This window comes from Mytilus galloprovincialis, chromosome 9, assembly GCF_965363235.1.
Source record: "Mytilus galloprovincialis chromosome 9, xbMytGall1.hap1.1, whole genome shotgun sequence".
In the NCBI taxonomy this organism is placed as follows: domain Eukaryota; kingdom Metazoa; phylum Mollusca; class Bivalvia; order Mytilida; family Mytilidae; genus Mytilus; species Mytilus galloprovincialis.
Window position 1 is genome coordinate 52514922 of NC_134846.1, and position 23191 is coordinate 52538112.

A 23191-nucleotide genomic window follows, 5' to 3' on the forward strand; every position below is an offset into this window, starting at 1 on the left:
CGAGAATACACGCACTGTCGAAATGGAAAATTACTGTATGTTATAGTTACCTGTAATCAGCTTTGCAACACCATGTCATGACAGTTCAAAAAGATTTTCTTCAAATCAAAATGGAATATTCATTTTTTCTGTAAAATTTAAAACTTTAAAAAGTAGACTTTGACAAAATTATGAAATAGAAAGAATTGAACAATTTAAAATCGTATTTTAACAAAGATTTAGATATAATTTTACAACGATCCTTAAAAAATAACCAAACAAACGTTGAATCAAACGATATGAACCTACGCAGTTTTATATTAAAATACTGACACACACCAGTTTGCCATCTCAGTATGCAAGGCAAGGGTGCTTGGTGAGGTGCTGGAACTTGATGTACATGTATCATTAAGTTAATACAGTTCTGTTAGGATTGACTGCCTTTTTACAGAGACTTCAAGTTCTATTCTTACTGTTATCAGTTAGTATAGACGGTTCCTGGCTTAGAATGATTCTCTGCTCAGCAAATGGTGCGTAATTAGCATTTGAATCAAATTTCTTGTAGAAGTAAAAAACACAAATTAATGTATTTGACAACTTTATTCAGGAGCACAGTCTATATTATCCGGCGTAAATAACTTCGAGATTTATGTGGAAGTTTACTCTGCTGCTCGATCTATGCTAATCGATGTTCCAGTATATTTCATATTTATATTTATTCGTGAGGCCTCGTAATCGTTTATATTCACTAAAAGCACAGTCGCCTAAATAATTTATATGGCGAAAAAATTGCAAAAATTGGGGGAAATAATATATTTTTAGTAGCATTATTATTTTAAAATCTTAGGAGGTTGCTTGCAAATTTAACTCTAAAATGAGAAGTGTATGACGATCTATAACGAATATATACATCCATCATGTGTGCAGATACGACGGCGACTATATAGGGTCTGCCATGAGTGCACTTTGTATGTCCTGCATGTGTGCACCCAGGAGGTCCTCCTGAGCGGTGTTTAGACGTACCGTGAAAATCTTATCTGATTCAGGATCAATTCATCGGTTACACTCCCCTGTCACCAGTGATTCTTTTTTGCTGACATTCTGAAAAAAGTATTGTGTAGTCCCTGTGTAAGTGTTGACTCTCAACTTGCACATGTGATTTTTTAACACTCCCCGGACTTCTGCAAAAAACAATTATTCAGTTCACTGATTTAGATGGAAGGTAAACGAACAGAAAGTCACAGGACATTCCGACAAAAAGTCACAGGACAAAAAGTCAAACACATGTCAAACTCAGGCATAAAGTAACAAAGTTGATAAGACAAAAAGTCACAAACAATTTGTTGACAATTGATTGAATATAAATGAAAAAAGATTTTGAAATATCTTCTTTTTATTACATATATTCATTTTAAATTTTAGGAAATTGTTCATAATATAAAAAAGAAGATGTGGTATGATTGCCAATAAGACAACTGTCCACAAGAGACCAAAATGACACAGACATTAACAACCATAGGTCACCAAACAGCCTTCAACAATGAGCAAAGCCCGAGGTAAAGCCCATACCGCATAGTCAGCTGTAAAAGGCAATCATACTATATCTTTTTTTTTATATTTACATGTTAAAAAATGCGTGCAAATGTAATCAAAAGCTGCACACAAACGTAATGATTTTTGTGTGCAAATGTAATGGTAATGTGCGCCACGGGGGGGTAACTTCGATATTTTTTTGGTAGGGGTGTGCCATTTTTGCCTCAAAAAACGTACCCATTTTAATATAACATTCACTGAAATTCAGTACCTATAGTTATATAAATATTTAAGAAAGAATGACCTATACTTATATACAATATTTAAAATATGACCCATGCTTGTAAGTGAACTCATCATCACTCATAATTCATAAATATACCAGCTACCCGTAAGTTTTTATAGCATATTTATATATGATATGTAGATCATACCCCAAATCAATATACAGTTATCAAACGTAAATGCATTTTAATATAGGATGTCATTAAAAAGGAGGGTCATTTTTATATAAAATCTCGCAAAATTATGACCCATATTTTTGGCACATCCCTGTATACCCAATAATAGGAAGTTACCCCCCCGTGATGTGCGCAAACCTAATGCACTGATTTATTTGTTTTTAATAAATTTTAATTTAAAAGTTGCTACATCATGTTCATGTATAAAACTTCAAGAAAAATACAAAAAGAGTGTTTTCTTGTTCAAAGAAAAATAATCTCAAAACTAAATTGTGACTTTTTGTCCTGTGACAGTGTGTGACTTTTTGACTGTGACTTTCTGTCCTGCATTCAGATTGAATAGGGGAGTTTGGTTGACCCCGCCTCCCTCTATCTGAGACTACTATCTCAGTGATGAGCTTTGTGTTTCATGTACAAATGTATTGTGCTTTAATTTATGTACAAAAAAATTGAAAAACAGATATGTTACACATAAACAAACGACAATCACTGAATTATCGGATCCTGACTTGGAACAGGCACAACCATAACAAATTGGCAGGGTATAAGGAACTTTGAAAATATTTAGTTTTTGTGGTTTGGTCTATTTTCCGGATACTGTAAGCAATAAGGCCCCTTTATTTAGTGAATGAAATAATTGTAAGATGCACTTAGCTGTCTGTCATATTTTATATGAACTTGACCTCATTTTCATGCATGGTTCATTGGTCAATGAAACACTGCATTGTTTTGTCAGTTTATCATATGTTTAAAGTTACAGGTAGATTATATTTGGTAGATATGAAACAATTGTAAGGTGTGCATGTCTGAATGGCAGATTCATATATAAACCATGACCGCATTTTATTGTTCTTTGGTCAATGATAAGTTTTCTTGGTTTTGTCATTTTATCAGGCCACATTTAAAAGAATGTCTGTTTCCCCTCCCCCGGGTCTACCCTTTGTAAACAGACCAGGAAGGCAGGTTTTTTTTAGCTCACCTGACCTGAAAGGTCAAGTGAGCTTTTCTCATCACTTAGCGTTCGTCGTCTGTCGTCCTGCGTCCGTCGTCCGTAAACTTTTACAAAAATCTTCTCCTCTGAAACTACTTGGCCAAATTCTACCAAACTTGGCCACAATCATCCTTGGGGTATCTAGTTTAAAAAATGTGTGGCGTGACCTGTCAAACCAACCAAGATGGCCGCCATGGCTAAAAATAGAACATAGGGGTAAAATGCAGTTTTTGGCTTAACTCAAAAACCAAAGCATTTAGAGCAAATCTGACATGGGGGGTAAAATTGTTGATCAGGTCAAGATCTATCTGCCCTGAAATTTTCAGACGAATCGGACAACCTGTTGATGGGTTGCTGCCTGTGAAATGGTTATTTTAAGGAAATTTTGCAGTTTTTGGTTATTATCTTGAATACTATTATAGATAGAGATAAACTGTAAAAGCAATAATGTTCAGCAAAGTAAGACCTACAAATAAGTCAACATGACCAAAATTGTCAGTCGACCCCTTAAGGAGTTATTGCCCTTTATAGTCAATTTTTAACAACTTTTCATCATTTTTTGTAACTTTTTTAAAAATCTTCTTCTCTGAAACTACTTTGCCAAATTTAACCAAACTTGGCCACAATTATCATTGTGGTTTGTAGTTTAAAAAATGTGTCTGCTGACCCAGCCTACCAAACAAAATGGCCGACATGGCTAAAATTAGAACATAGTGGTAAAATGCAGGTTTTGCTTTATATCTTTGAAACTAAGACATTTAGGGCAAATCTTTCAAGATTTAAATGTCCATCAGAATAAGATATATCCCCTCACAAATTTTCAGTTGAATTGGACAACCTGTTGTTGGGTTGCTGCCCTAAAATTGGTGATTTTAAGGTAATTTTGCAGTTTTTGGTTATTATCTTGAATACTATTATAGATAGAGATAAACTGTAGACAGCAATAATGTTCAGCAAAGTAAGATCTACAAATAAGTCAGCATGATCAAAATTGTTAGAGGACCCCTTAAGGAGTTATTGCCCTTTATAGTCAATATTGAACAACTTTTCGTCATTTTTGTAACTTGTATATATAAAAATCATTTCTAAAACTACTTGGCCAAATTTAACCAAACTTGGCTACAATCATAATACTAGGGTATCTATTTAAAAAAAAAGTGTCTAATGACCCCGCCTACCAACAAAGATGGCCGACATCAGTAAACACATTAACAGGTGAGCGACACAGGCTCTTGAGAGCCTCTAGTTTTTTTTAACTGGATGTGATTGTCATAGCATGGTCACATGAATGGTTTGACTTGTCCAGTCCAGGCCACTTATCAGTTGTTTGTGCTCAATTTGAGTGTATTTATTTAGATTATCAATCCTTCTGCTTTCAAGCACTTTCCAAAAATGGAAACAAATTATTTTCAGGAAAAAAATAATTTCGATTTTTTTGTGGAAAATAATTTTTTGACCCGGGCGCTTATTTTTGACCCGTGTGGGGGGAGGGGAAACAAACATATTTTTAAGTTTGGCCTTAAATTTTTTAAGCATAGGTCTACTTGTTGTATGGAATGACTACAAGGTATCAAATAAAAAAAGATGTCTGCCTGCCAAGGTTAATTTTACTGTGACCTCATATTCATAGAATAATGATAATATTCATGATATTGAACAGCAAGAATGATGAGTAAGTTGATGTTATATACAAATAAGACAAAATTTTCAGTTGCCTACTAATTATGTAATACATGTAGTAGTTATTTTTGTCATTAAATGATGTTTACCCTTTTATGTGTAGGGCAAGAACATGAAAGATAAAGGGGAAACTATAAACAGAAGAAATTATCAACAAAATAAGATTTACAGAGGTCAACAAAGCCTAAATGGTAAGTCCACTGTTATATTTTTTATAAAAAATTTTGTCCTTGAATAATAATTAAATATTTATTAAAATAAGATGTGGTATGATTAAAGAGAAAACTATCCATCAGAGTTCAATTTAGTGGATGTAAGCATTGTAATTACTTATTAGAGGCCATTGATGACCTGTAAGTAATGAGAAAACCCATACCCTATACATGTTATAGTAATCTATAAAAGTCAACACTAACCAAATTTGAAACAGAGCATCAATTCAAACGTCAAATATACCAGACTAATTTATAAAAACAAAAAATTATGAAAAATAAAAATGACGGGTATGAACCAACATCAACCACTGAACTATGTACAAGCTCCTGATATTAGACAGGTATAATATGGCTGGGTTGATATAAAAATAAGAAACACTTAGCAGTCTGATTTCCAATAAGACATTTCTCCAATAGAGATCAAATGACATTTAAGGAGGCTCTAGGGTATAACAATTTCAGAAAAATGTTTTAATATTTTTTTTTCATAACTCAATTTATTTATATATCTTTATCATATGGTACACCAAATCATTCAAAACAATCAATTCGGTTTGGCCCCAGATGACTTTTAAAATGCATATATCATTGAAAAAGCTCCAAATTATCTCCCTTTGGTGCAAAAATGCCATTTTTTGGCATTAAAAATGTAATATCTTATTTAACTCAACGGTGGCCTATATTTTTTATTATAATTTTAAATAAGCTGTACTCTAACTAAACTATTATAAAATTTAAGCGATTTCTGTAATTTAGTACTTGAATATTTAAATGAAAGTTTATCATATTAATCATAAACATGATAAAATAGCCATTTTATTGATCTCTTCACTGATAATTTTTGAGTTTGTGTATTTGTAGGTCAGAAATCTGGATTTTCATGGTCATCATTCACAGATCAATACTGAACGGAAAACTTAAAGCTGATATTTTTCTCCATAGTGCGACTTTTTTATTAATTTGAAATGGAACATGTTTTTTCCTACATTTATTTGAAAGAGGAAATTTCAACATGATGACTATAAACAAAAAGGAGTCATATCATCACGATCATTGATGCACAAGAACTTGATCATATAAATACAACAATGTAATTATCAATTGAAAGATGGAACGAATGAACAAGATATTAGAATGTTGTTGTCCAAATAAACTTGCTTTGTCTTCTCATTTGAATCTCTCGATTCAATAAAGATGTACAGAGGAAGATCTTTGAAGAACAGATTGAAAAAATGTTTTGTCTAAGAATTGCAGGAATATTCTAGTGAATGAAATTATTTATTGACTTCACTCTTATAAAGTGGACTGAATAATTGTACATAGCAAGTTGTGAATAAAGAAAGCAAAAACTTTAACAAAAAGTGTTTATATTATAAATTTGCAAATATAAGCATACTATTATGTACACCACAAAGTTATATATTATAATTCAAATCGTTTGCCTATACAAGTATTGCAATGAACCTATAACAAAGAAAATCTTACCTCATGAAAAGAGTGAACTATTCAGTCAGAATATGAAATATTTTTTCAGTTCTATTTTTCATAATAGAATAAACAAGACAAAGATTTCAAAACAATATTTTTTCATTTATTTAGAAATTTCATCATTTTGTTTCAGTGAAAGGACTTTATTCTTTGACTGTAAAATATTATTATTATACATTCCAAAATAAGAATAATCTTTATTGTCATATAAACAAATAAAAAACATGTTTGTGACAAAATTAAAAAAAAATTATATATATGTATATATAAAAAATATAAAAAAAACTCGTATACATTTAAAACATTTTACTACCAAACAGCATTCATTGTAACATACACATAACTTTATATTTATATATATATGTATTTATAATTTTAATCCCATAGGATTTTATTTTGTCCCATGGGATATTAAAAATCCCATGGGATAATTATAGTCCCATGGGATTTTTTTTGTCCCATGGGACAACAAATATCCCATGGGACTACAATAATCCCATGGGACCAAAAAAAATCCCATGGGATTTAACCAAAATCCCATGGGATAATGGTAAATCCCATGGGATTTTGCCCTGTCCCATGGGATATTGAAAATCCCATGTTTTTATAATTCAAATTGCAAAATAAATATGAAAGTAACAGTATAAAACCAATGAAATTATTGAATCCCATGTAATTCCGCACATTTTGGTTATATACATGATATTGTAGCTCTTGTTTGAGGCGGCGGCGGATTTGCAAATGAGTGTTTTGCAAATTAAAAGTGTCCAGTGTTAATAGGCCAGGAAGGAGCATTGTAGTTCAGTGGTTATCGTTGGTTGCTGTCTGTCATATTTATGTCTTCATTTATTGATTTACTTTGAATCAGGGTTGTTAATTGGTTTTCGCGGTATATATGCAAATGAGACGACTCTCCAACAGTGACGAAATGACGTAGAAGTTATCAAAATAGGGTTCATTGTACGACCTTTAACCATAAACACAAACAATACCATAACCTTACAGCAAGCGAGTTTTAATGCTTTTTATTTTTTTTTTTTCAAAGAAAAAACAAACTAACCAGTGTAAAGTTTAAGAGACCTATGCTCAAAGCTTTATGAATTGTATCTGTTCTTTTCCCCCTGTTTAATTACCAAATGATGCTATTAAATGATGTTTCTTAGTTTACAAGATAAAACCGAGAGCAATCTCTGATTACAACCGATGATGAACCGACTATTAATGCACTCAATAGAACAACACCCTATAAGTATTATTCTAATTTTTAAATCTATGCTAACACATTCGCTAAATTTCATTGAAACACATTCAAGCGTTTCCTAGAAACATTACGGTAACAACATTTATTCATTAGATCCATAGTTTAATTAAATTTGTTTTCCAAAAGATCAAACATGATAAAAAATCGTCCTGTAATTGGAAATTGGTGATTTTTTTCATTAGTTATAAGCATCATTCTGAGAGCAATAAGTAGCAGCCTATCTAGCCAGATATAGCATTTTGACGAGTAATGCAAGGTATTCACACGAACCTTGTTTGGCAACTCTTCGATAAGTTAACAATGCAACCGTGGTATGATTGTAATTTAAAATATTGAAAAGAATTAAGTGCCTCCTATTAGAATTTATCTTGCACGGAAATGAAATATTTTATTTACTGCTATGGACTATAAATCGTGATATATATCTGATTGTTTGATTTAAATACGTGTCTTTCTACTTATAGAACTTGTCAACTTCATAATTCATACGCCTTACTTGACTGTCTGCATGATTTTTTATTTACATTTTTGCACTATTGCATAATGCTAAGCAAACTATCAAGTCTGCCTCTATTTCAACTACACTAATGAATTATAAATGCGAAAGTTTTTCTCGTTATGGAAGATTATCATCGAACTAAAATACGATATCAGTTTTAAAAGATCTTGTCAGTATTACTCTCGGGTTCTGCAAAATAATTTAAAATCTTATTCAAACAATGGAGTGTTGACAATCACTAGCTTCCTTATGAGTTGGTTGAATGTTGTCAAATGCGAATATCACAAATGAACGTAGACAAATTGTCAGATTGTCGATACATTTTTATTGTTGCTGAACACTCGTGGCAAGGTGCTGTAACTCTTAGCGAGTTGCTAATAGGCAGTTAAAACCGATCATCAGCCTTTACAATATGTGGTTATAATACGACCGATGATGCAATATATACTCTTTTTTGCGGAACAATTCTTAACATACACGTCTAGTGTAATGAATTAGATGTTTGATGTATGTCATTGAGACAGCAATAACATATTCAAAGGTCAAGATTCGATCTTCGTTTATAGACAAATGTCTTTATAATCTACCAAGCTCTAAAAGAGGGACGAAAGATACCAAAGGGTCAGTCAAACTCATATATCTCACAAACTGACAACGCCATGGCTAAAGATGAAAAAGGCAAACAAACAACAGCACACATGACACAACATAGAAAACTAAAAAATAAACAACACGATCCCCACCAAAAAACTAGGGGTGATCTCAGGTGCTCCGGAAGGGTAAGCAGATCCTGCTCCACATGTGGCACCCGTCGTGTTGCTTATGTGATAACAAATCCGGTAAATAGTCTAATTCGGTAGGTCACATTCATGAAAGGGAAGGGGCTTGTAGTTACGACGAAAGGAACATATCCGATATCATTTGTGAAACGGTTATTCCATAACGGTCAACCAACTCGTGATGGCGTCCGTAAAATTTACGAAGGGATGATTTCAACTTCACCATTTTGAACTCTTGGTTTAATAGTTTCCTTGAGAGCAGCAACCCTCTATCAAGAAAATCATGATAGGAAATGCAAGCACGGGAATATCGTATCAATTGGGAGATATATACCCCGTATGCAGGTGCTGCTAGAATGTTGCTACTTAGAAATGGAAAGTTCACAATTGGAAAGCTGATATCATCCCTTTTGTCTTAAAGTTTTGTTTTCAACCGACCCTCATTGTCAATTTCTAGATGTAAGTCAAGATATGAGGCCGACTTAACTGTATCTGTAGTATCCTTTATCTCTAGCTCGATGGGATAGATGCGTTCCACATAGTCACCAAATTTTGAATTATTTAGTGAAAGAACTTCATCTATTATAGCGGAAAGTAGAGTTAAAGGATATTGCTAACTTCTTATCTTTCTTCCTAAGAAGTTCTTGCATGAAGTCAGCCTCATAATGATAAAGAAACAAGTCGGCAAGTAGAGGGGCACAGTTTGTTCCCATTGGAATGCCGAAAGTCTGTTGAAAAACACGTCCTCCGAACGTAACAAATATGTTGTCAATCAAGAAATCAAGCATCTTGATAATATCAGTTTCAGAGAATTTTTTGTTTGAATCAGAGTGATCCTTTACAAAGTAGGATTTATCCCTCCCTAAGACAAGATACTTGTATCTACGTTGGCCATTCTTTTTTATGAAGCAAAGCAATACCAACTCTTTCAATTTGTCTCTTTGTTTGGAATGTGGAATACTAGTGTAAAGAGTAGAAAAGTCAAATGTTTTAATACTGTCACAAGATGAAAGAGAGTTATATTGTATGTACTCTAAAAGATCTTTGGAATTTCTAAGTATCCACATCTGATTCACGCCCCTCTAGAATAGGCTGTTTCACAATAACTTTGAATGCGCCTATAATAGACGGTTGTGAATTCGGGACTGGCATTGGTTCCTCGTGGTGATACAGCATTAGATATGGATTTTGTCATGTATTATTCTTTATATAATATAAACGAAAAGTTGATAACAAAACTATATCCCCAAAGGATGAAAAGTTTTAACTATCGCCTACTGATGTTCAAAGATCTCTGAATTGTTCATTGCCGTGTGAAAACAGAGACCCTAAAAGTTCTTTTCTACTGATAATCGAATGATGCTGTCTAACAATCTATATTTGTCCAATGTAATTATATACCTTGCTACTGCATTATAGCTTTTTAATAAATTGTTTAATCTAGTTCATTGCCCAAAATTTGAACAAAAGAAAGGAAAGAAAAAGCATAACTCTACATTGTTCCAGGATTTATTTTATCAACCAATATATTTTTTTGGAAAACTTTAAGAGAATCAAATAAAGGCAACAGTAGTATACCGCTGTTCAAAACTCATAAATCTATAGACAAAAAAACAAAATCGGGGTAACAAACTAAAACTGAGGGAAACGCATTAAATATTAGAGGGGAACAACGACACAACATTAAAATGTAACACACACAGCAACGGACTAAGCATTAGACAAAATCCGATGAGAATAACCAATATAACATCAAAACCAAATACATGAATTTGGGATAGAAAAGTACCGTGACACGTCTTATAGTACACTCAAATATAGGAGAAAACAAACGACACAACGCAAACACAACAAAAAAATGTTACACACACAGAAACGAACTATGATATAACAATGGCCATTTTCCTGACTTGGTACAGGACATTTTTAAAGAAAAAAATGGTGAATTGAACCTGGTTTTGTGGCATGCCAAACCTCGCACTTTGATGGCATTGTTAAATATAACATCAAAATGACAACATAATAATACAGGACCACAATACAAACAAATAGGAGAACGTATTAGAAACACACGAACAACAGATAACAAAAGGCATCAGGTTTAAAATTCATTACGTCAAAAACGCGCCTCGTCCAAACAAGAATTACCAGTGACGCCCAGATATAAAAGTTCGAAAGTCAAAAAAAGGGGTGGGGTACAAAGTTGTACAGTTCTGAGGATCAAAAGTTGAAAAAGGTTGTGCCAAATACGGCTAGGGTTTTTTGCTTGTGATAAGAACATCCTTATTATATAGAACAATTTATGCTATTGCAAACAGTAAATTAAATCAAATGAATATACATGTAAAAGATTTACATCATAAAACTGACGTCTTAACTAATTACAGAAAACAAAACCCGAATACATAATACATTGAAGACCAACACAGAAAATAGACACGCCCGACTCAGTGACAAACCAGGCCTGAACGCAAAGTTTTTACAGCACAATTATAGCTATAACCATTGTTATTCGGCAGAACGTAAAGATAAAAAGGACACTAAAAATTAAAATAAAACAGCTGTCAATCGATAAATCATTTTTCATTGCATTTATCATGCACATTTAATATCATAATTTTGTAAAAGGCTTTTCAGAAATTCACAACAATGGAATATTTTTACTTTTAGTATTATTTCAATTAATGCAAACTGCTTTTGTAGACATGTGCATATCGAACCAAACAATTTGACATTATAATAAAGCATCCGGAAAGGTCACAAGTAATTGAAAATGTATCCAGCAAGTTTTGATTTATTTCCGCAATAGTTCACAAGTATTTGAAAATGTATCTTTCAAGTTGTAATTTGTTTCGTAAGTGTAACCATGCAATGATTTTCATGGATGTGCTAAACCTGAGATAGTTGACTACTTATAATTTGGCAATTAATTTTCAATTAAACAAATACAGTCAAGTAGAATTTTTATTCCTTGCAAAGGTTTGTGGATTTCATCATTGCATTGTGGCTCCAATTAGGAAACGACCATTAACTTCAAATTAGGGGGAAGATTATGGCTATTTCATAAAAGAAATAATCTGAACTCAATTCGATATCAAAAATATTGTGGTCATGCAGATGACAAAAAGAATATTCTGAATCCAGATTGAACCCATACTTTATAGTGCTAAATTTTGAGAGAAAAACATAATTTGATTAATAGCGTCGAAACAATAAAAAAAAATGATCGCGCTTTGTACGTATATTAAAAAACTAGACACAACTTCTCTACAGTTTGCTTCAATCAAATGTTATGAAATATCAAGTGTGAATTTGGATGGCGTCACTTTTACCGTTTTAGAATAATGTCCCTTTACAAATGAAAAAAATGCTGAATTCTCTAACTAAAGTATGCCTCAACCAAGTCATATGAAACTTATACACAATGCTTATTAAGACACAGATCAAGTTCGAATGTAGGTGGCGCCACTTTTACAGTTATTGGGATACTTCCCTTTATAGCGTTATATATATTTACAAGCGGGGCCTCCTCGTCATAACGTGGAACTATTCTCCATTTATTTATCTTCAAACTATACCACAGAAGTGGATGGTATAATTGCTGACAGCTTAGTATATAAACTTTGTCTAAAATGCAACATTTGTATGCCCCATTTATGGGCATTGTGTTTTTTCGGTCTGAGCGTCCGTTCGTCCGTCCGTCTGTCTGTCTGTCACGCTTCAAGTCCAAGTTTTTGGTCTTTCAGGTTAAAGTTATTGGTCAAGGTAGTTTTTGATGAATTTGAAGTTCAATCAACTTGAAACTTAGTACACATGTTCCCTATGATATGAACTGTCTAATTTTAATGCCAAATTAGCCTGTGTTTTGACCAAATTTCACTGTCCACTGAAAATAGAAAATGATGGTGCGAGTGGTGCATCCGTGTTCTAAGGACACGTTCTTGTTTTCATATAAATCCAATGTGTTGAATAATGCACATTAAAAGATATAAAAGTGATTTATAAACTATGTACATATGATCAAATCTGGACTATATTATTCTAAACTTTGCTGTTTTGTTTTTTTTTTTTTTTGGTTTGTTTTCATTAAGAACCTTTCTTTTTAAAAGAATAATAAACATACCAGTAACCTTTCAAACATCCTGCTAACATAGAGCTTCTTTCATGGAAAGCAATTTAAAACCTTAATCTTAATTGATTTCTCTTGTTTCCATAGGCTGTTTAATGCAGTCAATTCAATGCAATATTCCGACTTAGTGGTTTATGCATTAGATGTAATTGATTAGGGTAAAAATAAGAAATGTTCATAGAATTCAAATCAAAAAATGTCAACAGAAAATAGATGAACAGTCTTTTAACATTTTTATTTATGTAGCAACGTCAAATTGCTCTAGCAAACAAACACGATGTAATTAGGTACGTGAATTATAAAATGGTTTTATATTCAACCATGAAAATTACATTATATGTATGCATGTGAATACAATTGCAATCAAAACTTGTCACTCGCTAGTTGGAAGTGAAACACAAAAATAATCTCCTTTGATATATTTTATTTAGCGATGAGATACATATATAAAAAAAAAACTAGAGGTTCTCAAGAGCCAGTGTCGCTCACCTTTATTTACTGTTGTTTTGGAAATCATGTAAAATATGGTTAAACTCGTAATTAATAGTATCAGATACTTTAAACCAAAATGGCCAACATGTCCTTTGGAGTAAATTTTTAACATTTTTTTATTTATTTTTTTTTTTTGTAATCTTTTACAAAAATCTTTTTCTCTGAAGCTACTTTGAGATTGGTTGAATTTGGCCACAATCAGCATTAAGGTTTGTGGTTTGTAAATGTGTCCGCTGATTCCGCCCGCAAACCAAGATGGCCGACCTGGCTAAAAATATAACAGAGGGGTAAAATGTAGTTTTTGGTTTATACCTCTGACATTTAGAGCAAATTTAACTTCTTACAAAAATGCTGATAAGGTTTAGATTTTATCTCCCCTAAAATTTTCAGACAACCTGTTGTTGGGTAGCAGTCCCTGAATTGGTAATTTTAAGGGAATTTTGCCGTTTTGGGTTATTTTCATAAATATTATTATAGTTACTAATAATCTCTAATATCTTATACTATTACTTATGATTTTAACCTTATTGTACATGGTTTCCAAAACAACAGTCAATACATGTGAGCGAGACATGTTCTTGTGAGCCTCTAGTTTTATTTTCCATTAAGTTCGGTATTTTTGTTAATCCTTTTTTTAAAGCAACAAAATCAATACATCATCTTCAGAAAAAAAGGTCAAATTTTCTTGTAGCTAAGTTGAAATTAAATCAGTTAAACTGAAACATATAGAACTTGATCAAATATTTAAAAACTTCTTTGAAATGTGTATTTATACTCATTACAGAATTTAATATCATTCTAAATGTCAATAAATATAGATTATTCCTTCTGGCTTACCTACTTGTGATATAAACTATAAAATTAAAGTACTTTTTATGGTGTAGATTTGATGATTAATGAGATGATATTTTTGATTTAAAGGTGATGTGAGTAAGTAATACTTGTACTTTGGACCTAATGAGGATACTTGGACCAGGAAAAAAATGTAAATGATAGGTATTGCTGCTGTTTAAGACCTCCTTCGAAATATTGAAATTTATTTTGTATATAAAATACAGGGTTCTTATGATTTACTTTTACACATTTTGATTTGGATGGCGATTTGTTTCATCAGCACTCATACCACATCTTCTTATAATTATTCTATATAATGGACGCTCATTTAACCTTACTGAGGCTGTAAATATAAAAAAAAAAGAAGATGTGGTATGATTGCCAATGATGATGGAAGTGTTTTAACGACTTTGACTGGCTACACAGCCCACGGTGGATATTTAGTGCCAATAAGACAACTCTTCACAAGAGACTAAACGGCTAAATAATTTAACAACTATAGGTCACCTTAAGGCCTTCAACAATGAGCAAAGCCAAGCTGGAAAGGCTGGAAATGGAAAATATCTGTACATTTTTTTTGGTGAATTGGGTCTTTCTGAATGAAAGGGGCATCATTATTTATAAATGATTCATAAATTTTATGTTGCATGATAACACATTCAACACTCCTTGTAACCAGTAGTGTTCTAAATTGTGATAACCATAATCACGACGTTACTTTCAGATTAATTGAATGATTAAATGATGGTTGGTGTTCAAAGCCTCATTTAGTCAGGAATATGACAGTTGTTATTCATTCGTTAGATGGGTTTCAGCTCTTGATTTTGACTTTGATTACGGAGTTTCCGTTTTGAATTTTCCTCGGAGTTCGGTATTTTTGTAATTTTACTTTTTGTACATTCATAGTATATATTGCATAAAAATAGTTTACAAAACTTCGATGTGAGACTATAGTATACTCAATAACACTTTGTTGTAGCAGTCGATGCTATATAAACATTCATAGTATGCCACAAAACCAGGTTCAACCCACCATTTTTTCTCTTAAAATGTCCTGTACCAAGTCAGGAAAATGGCCATTGTTATATTATAGTTTGTTTCTGTGTGTGTTATATTTTAATGTTGTGTTTCTGTTGTGTCGTTGTTCTCCTCTTATATTTGATGCGTATTTTTAACCCTATATGCTAACATTGCCTATTATATTAATCAACTATGAAACGTTAAATTGCAAAGCAAATCTTTTTTGTTATTACGTATTCTAATAACAACAGTTAGAATTTAACTGAGAATTGCGGTATTTAATGAATTTGTTTAAAATATGTTTTAATATAGTTTTGTATTTATCTTATCAAATCAATCATTTTCTTTCTAGTTACTTCGATTTCCAATAAGAATATTTTCTAAATTGTGCTTTTCTTCATAAATTTAATGTTAAAGAGGAAATTATTTGTATGAAATTTTATGTAAAAACTTTTGATTCAAGTTCTTTTGAATACTGTACTGTCACCGTATATGGTATTTGCTAGCACTAGATCAATAAAATAATCTGAAAAGCAGTTTAATTTCAGGAATTAAATATCAAAGTGTTAAATATCTACTGGCCAAATTCGATTGCAGTTCCAATAAAAAGGACCAATAAAGATAAATTTAAACTTTTATTGTCCATACCTCAATATACCGTCTACAATTATATGGTCTAACGATTGATTAACTGATGCATTGTGAGACATGTATCATCACAGTGCGTAAAGTGATCATCGATAATGGCAAATGATTATTTCAATAATTCAAAATGGTCGGGCGTTGTTTAAAACCAATCTTATTTGCTAATTGAAAATTTTTCTGAATAAATTCATTTAAGACAGCAGAGAAGATAATTCTGCATTAATTTTGTATTGCTATTTATAATATTTATGATGTCTCTGGTCTGGTCAACTGGCCAGAATTGAAATACTTTTAATTAAACGATACATTGTTGAAATCATAAATAATATGTTTATACGTGCATTTATTATAATTTCTTATTAATTATGAACTGTTATGTCAAATGTTCTTTTTTTTTTGCATTTTATGATTTTGAAAAAAAATGACCTTTTTCGTCAATTTGATTTTTATACAATATAGCATAACAAGCTCAGAACTCTGGCCTATGTTTACATCATTATGTTTATGGTATCTAGCTTACTGTCTAACTGAACAGACATTTGATAAAGTTTGTAAATCTTTACATCTTTTCGTAGGATTGTGTATTTTACAATATATGGCTTATCTGTCAATTGAACTGTGGGGTAGTACTTTTCTGTCCTTAGTTTGAAAATTCTTAAATCTTGCAAAAACCAAGGATTTGTATAGTGAGATGTCACTATACAAATCCTTACAAAAACCTTATGAATTTCAGTCATTTTTTGTGTAGGTACATTTTCATTTTTGTAATATAATGTTTTTTCAAACTCGAAACGATAGGCATTGTAGTAGTAAAACTACGAATTTTATCAAATTTTATATTAAGATACTTCTATATAACTAGTCCAGTGGTGAAATACATTCAGGGGAAAAATCAAATTGAAATTCGAATAATAATTATTGATCAACTTATTTAATGACATTGAAATGCGCATCTGGTGCAGAAGAAATGGTACCGTTATTGTTATTACTACCACTGGGTCGATGCCTCTGCTGGTGGACTGTTAGTCCTCGAGGGTATCACCAGCCCAGTAGCCAGTCCTCCGGTACTGGCATGAAAATACGGATTTTTTTGTTTCATTAAAATTTGCTGTTACAAAATGTAAAAATTTATTATAAAGTAAGGAATGTATCTCCCTCATGCAAAGCTCTGATTCCTTTCACGGATTTGGCTACACTTTTTGGAACTTTTGGATTATAGCTCTTCATCTTTTATATAAGCTTTGGATTTCACTTATTTTGGCCACGAGCATCACTGAAGAGACATGTATTGTCGAAATGCGCATCTGGTGCAGAAGAAATGGTACCGTTATTGTTATTGAACAATATATTTTATATTTTTTGACCGACTGAAAGGAAAAATATGTACAACTATGGAGTTTTGTGAGAATAAAGTTCATTCATTCATTCATTCATTGATAGTATAACCATACTTTCTATTTTTATAACGCATATCGAATAAGGATTTAATGACGTACATGTATGAGTACACATGTAATTTGTATTTTAATTAACAATTAGAAATGAATTTCGAAGGCAAACGGTAATGAATTATTGATACAGAATAAATAGTTACAATAACTTCTTTGTGAAAAAGGGATTTCCGTCATATAAATAATTAGTATGTTTTTCTCTGGTATGTACTTTTATTTGAATATATATTATATTTCATTGACTTTTGAATATTTTTTGGTATTACTGTATATAATATCAAAAACCAGTCCGGTTCATAATTTACAATAACGATTATTTTAATGAAAATATTAGTATGGCATATAATTGGTATCAATTGTACTATTTGCCATGGACAAATAATATGATACTATCCGAAGGAACGACACAGCTGTCTTATGTGGATACTCTGATATTACGTTATGTTGTTTAATTATTACTTGATGATATTTTGACCTTACATAACATGGTTTTGATATTACGTTATGAGATTTATTGCTGCATATGGCTTTTAACATTACATAACGATGGTTCAAAATTTTACGAATTTGCACGAAGCATATATTACCCCTCAAACAATAGAACAGTCAGGAATATTACTAAACAGACAACATAAGATGGGCAATGTGGCTATGTGCGATATTTGACAGAGTAGGCATATCTTTTGTAAGTTAAGACAATAGCGTGTTGTCAATATAATCTGTAAAGTGAAAATAAGCATAATTCTTTTGAACAAAAATGCCTTCTAAAACATTTTCTGTAACTCTTCGGTAATGATACATAACCAACACTTTAACAAACCAACACATTTTAAATGTCGGATTGGCATACTTAATATACTGTTAGTAATTAACTTACCTGACAATGTCGATAGATCACCACTATCAGACAATTCAGTTGTAGCATGGATTTCTGTCGAGATTGTTGCAGCATGGCTACTTGACGATTCGGTTGTAGCATGGTTACCTGGCGAGATTGCTGCAACTCGGCTACCTGACGATGTTTTTGCAATGATGTTTCTTGAAAACAATGCTAAAATAAAGAGAAGGTAGACATTGTAAATAGGTCATGACTTTAGTTATATCTGAGCCTGAACGTGGTTGAGTTATTTACGGATTAGCTTTACAGTATTAATGTACCGTAAAACTGTTTCAATTCGTAATAAAATACCACTATTATTCCATGGTACCGCTTACACAGCATGCAGTGTTTCGGTATTGACATTCCCGTTCTTAAAACTGATAGTTAGTTGATCATGTTCAAAAAAGATTTAAGCTTCCGTGGACTTCTATAGACATTCCAATTTGGCCTATTCCGATTGGCGTTGCTTAGATAAACTTGTTGGTTTCACTTATCCTTACTTACTCATTATACATAGCTTATTGTAGATATATTGGGTACGAATTTCTGTATCTAGGTCATAAGAAATCTTCGTTATAAAGGTCATATGGTTTAAAATATATGATCGACTACGTAGGAAAGAAACGGATCTCTTCCAATAAATCATCAGCCTATATCACTGATAATCAGTAGAATTGTGGAACTGATGTGTTGTATATGAACCGGTTTAAAACTCAAAAAATAAAATTATTTAATGAGAAACAAGTTAGAAAGAAGAGATGAATTATAGTCTAGGTTTTCAGCTGATACACTTAACTGTCCACCAACTACATTGTGTTTGCTGTTGTTGTTTTTTGTGACCGTTTTCAAAAGCGTTCGACAAGGTTTAGCATTGAATTCTAGTGAAATGAAAGGAAATCTTATAAAATGTTAAGAATTCATTTAAAAACAGATAAAAAGTTCATCCTCGTGCTATATTCTTTAATTGTTTCGTTTCGTGATTGTCGAGATGTACACCCTAACAAAAATTTTGTTCTTTTTTTTCTATAATATTCGAAAACATATCGTTATACCTTTCATAACTTCTATATTTAGAGTATTATCAAAACATGCCTGTATCACACTTTTTCCCGGTCCAACCACGTTTACATCCTCTTGGCCCGCATGAATCAGATAGTATACCACATACGTCATTGCCACGGCAGTGACCACACGCCTTATCACACGAAGTCTTATTATGCCGTGTAGTTTCACCTGTAGATTCATATCAAAACTAGTTCTAAATATAACTTTTCCCGAATAACTTCTGTCTTAATGTAATACTGTTTTCGTTCACGTTTTATTTTCTATCCGAATTACTAAATGCAAATATTTCGAACTAAAGTGTTTCTTTTTTCAATATTCCACTACTGGTATTTAGACATCTTGAAAATTTGCCATGATACATTTATTCTTAATCTATTGGTATTATTACTGACCTAATAAATGGTCATCCCTGTCTTTGTTTTGTTTATGTTTGTACCTTTAGTTTTCTTTGTAGTGTATGGTTAAAATGTTTGTCCAATTTTCTTTTTCTTTCTTTTGACGATTATGATGCCTTGAAAATGTATGTCGTCAGTGTTTGATACCATATATACTTAAAACAGTATAGAATTGGTGTCTTTTTTCGTACTTTATTTTGGCCTTTTTAACGTTTTTGGAGCGTCACTGATGAGTCTTTTGTAGACAAAACGCGCGTGTGGCGTAAATACAAAATTTAATCCTGGTATCTATAATGAGTTTTTTTTTATATTTTATATTTAAATATATATGTAGGACTCAAATCTATGGCGGGTTCCAAATCTATGGTAAAATTTCTAATCTATGGCAAATGTGACGTTACAAACGCCAAACAACTCAAATCTATGGTAGATTTTTGTTTCCCCAAAATCTATGGCAGATCTTTGAATTGTGTCACAATTGAATAACGCCATATTACATCGTCGCCCCAGCAAACGTTGGCGGAACCCATAGATTTGAACACCATTCCAGATATAGGCATTTCCCTCGACAACAATTTGCGGATAGTCTCAAGGAAGATGTGACCTATTACTAGTACCCGGAAGGCGGACGAAATGTGCTGTATCGGCCAAAGCCCACGATGAAGAACGGCACCGCTTTTTTTCATCGATTGTTTGGAGAAAGGAGTTACAGAAGACATTTTACTGTCTACGACTGGCAAAGTTGATAAAAAAAACGGATATCAATTTGATTTAAATCGTCATTAAATAAAAAAGATGCATTAACGAAGAAATAAATATAACTTGAAAATTTAAACTGTTAATTTTTATTTATCATTTCTGTTTTATAAAAAAAAAATACATTCTTATTTGATAAGGGACTAACTAGACTAGTTGGTTTAATAAATGGGTTAAACAGGTACCATGCAAAGATTATAAAATGTTTATTTTTACGGGGCACATCATTTCAATCTTGAAGTTTTATTTTTACCATCACGATTTGGTTGACCATTATGGAAGGTTTATTTCACAAATGTTTATAGACATGCTCCTGTTGTCGTACATGTCCACTTGTTTAAGACAAATCATTGGTCGTATATGTACTGCATTATTTTCCAATTGCACAACATTTGCAATAGATTTGGAAACCGTGAACATAAATCCGCCATAGATTAGGAAATTACAAAATTTACCATAGATTAGGATTGTAAAAACCTGCCATAGATTTGGGATGGCATGACGTCACATTTGCATATATTAGAAATCTGCCATAGATTTGGAACCCACCATAGATTTGAGTCCTACATATATTTCTGTATGTTTAGTGAAAATAGTACTTACCTGGCAGGGGCGGATCCAACCATTTTAAACAGGGGGTCCCAACCTAGGCCAAAGGGGGATTCCAACTATATGTTCCAATTAAAATACATTGAGCTGCCAAAAAAGGGGGGTTCCAACCCCCTGACCCCTCCCCCCACCCTCACCTCTGGATCGGCCACTGCCTGGCGAGTAAAATCTAATGCATCATGGGTTATATTTTCAAAATTGTACACCATAACGTCCTGATTGGTTAAAAATGTAACAAGCAATGAAAGTTTAACCAATGACGTGATGTTATTTTCATTTTGGGGTACGAACAATGAAATTACCCATAATTCTTTAGATTCTCAAACGACCAATTACCTGGTGAGTAAAATCTCCATATGCCATGACTGTTTGTCCTTATACCTATTCCTTTAATCTGTATCGGGTTATTATCAGTCCATTCAAAATTAAGGTTACAGTCTTGTACAAGATGAATTATTCCATTTGACCATTTGATCGTAAAATTTCTAAATGATAAACCATCTAATATGGTATTGTTTGCCTCTTTAGAAAAATGTGAATTTCTCCAGGTTGAATTTACATGCTTTCTCAGAATAAATTTCAAGTTATTGCGTACTCCTATTCCTATGGCATAATACTCCTTAGAACGTAGGTTCACAGCTGACGATAACACTATTGAGGCAGACGGACTTGCTTTCAAACTAAACGTGAACGACTTAGTTTGGGGAGGATAGAAGCTGTGATTGCTTAAACTGACGTAATATTCGTCTAGCTTCTTCAATTTGGGTATTTGCGACCCACTGAACGTTCTTACTTCTAAATATCCTGTAAATTACAAACACAAATAAGAGAATATATCAGTTTTTAAGAAACATCAAAAATATTTCTTCAAAGTCAGTATATTAGGTTGCAAAATGATGCTGACATTTGCAACAATTTACAATAAAATGGGAATTACTATGCAACTCTCATTATTCAGTTTATAAAGCACAAACAGTAAACTGCCTCCGTATACCATTACATCGTCTGATAAACGTTTGCTGTTTTTCCCTCGATTATTATTTGTATAACAAACAATTTCTATATAAAGCAAGAAAGTTGTGTTTATCTTAAAGTGTGCTGTGAAATTACCACCCAATAAAGTGACAACAAGAAGCAGTCATTTCTTAAACATAATTTCATGTTTTATGTAAATTAATATTGTTATATTTTACTATTCAAAACCACTGCTTTTTGTCTCAATGATGAGGAGATGTTGGGTGTACGTGAAAAGGAAGGCATTCCAATATCATGATAAAGATCTCAAAAACATAACTATATGTCAACATATTACTTTCCAAGTACGAAATGTTTACCGTATCTATTAGTAAAGTTGTGAATAAATTAAAATTACGCGGTCAAAGAATATACCACTTGGATTTACCATATTTTATAAAGGGTAACCTTAACGCTAAGATTCAACAAAAGAAAACCATATACTGGTTCTAGCAATTGCAACATACAAGTATCCGCGTCATAGCTAACAGATAAATGACAGGGGAAACCACTGACGAAGTTACTTACGTGGGACTGAATCAGTTGCCTTGAGCACATTCTTTTAATCTCGAACAAATGAATAACAAAACAAATTTAATTTTACACACATTTCATTTATATAATTCTAAAGTTCCACTACACAAATTAAGTACAGTTTAAATTTAGTAAGCTATTTTAAAATTAGCAGAAAACACAAGTAAAGGTTGGTAGGGCATAGTAGCAAAGAAGCTCACATATCCAAATTTGTTTTGACGTAAAAAGTCGACATTTTTTTCAATTTTCTCCTTAGAAACCACTCTTTTGTATCGGTACAGTCTTATCATTTACGATTGTTTTATGCTCAGTCTGGTGTTAACGAAGATTGAAGAGATTTTGAAGAATAACCATACATTTAGCTTAGTCTTTAGTTTTCTACGTTGTGTCTCCTGTACTATTATTTGTCTGTTTGTCTTTTTATTTTTAGCTTGGCGTCCGTCGTCCGTCGTCTGTCGTCCGTCGTCTGATGTCTGTCGTC

General features: G+C 32.3%; 1 long non-coding RNA gene across 1 annotated transcript; it reads left to right on the top strand.

The window, feature by feature from the left end:
• Nucleotides 1–1055: 1055 nt before the first annotated feature.
• On the top strand, nt 1056–6439 carry LOC143045260 (uncharacterized). Its single transcript, XR_012968917.1, has 3 exons — nt 1056–1201; nt 4748–4835; nt 5721–6439. It is a non-coding gene; the product is annotated as an uncharacterized LOC143045260 (long non-coding RNA).
• Nucleotides 6440–23191: the final 16752 nt, after the last annotated feature.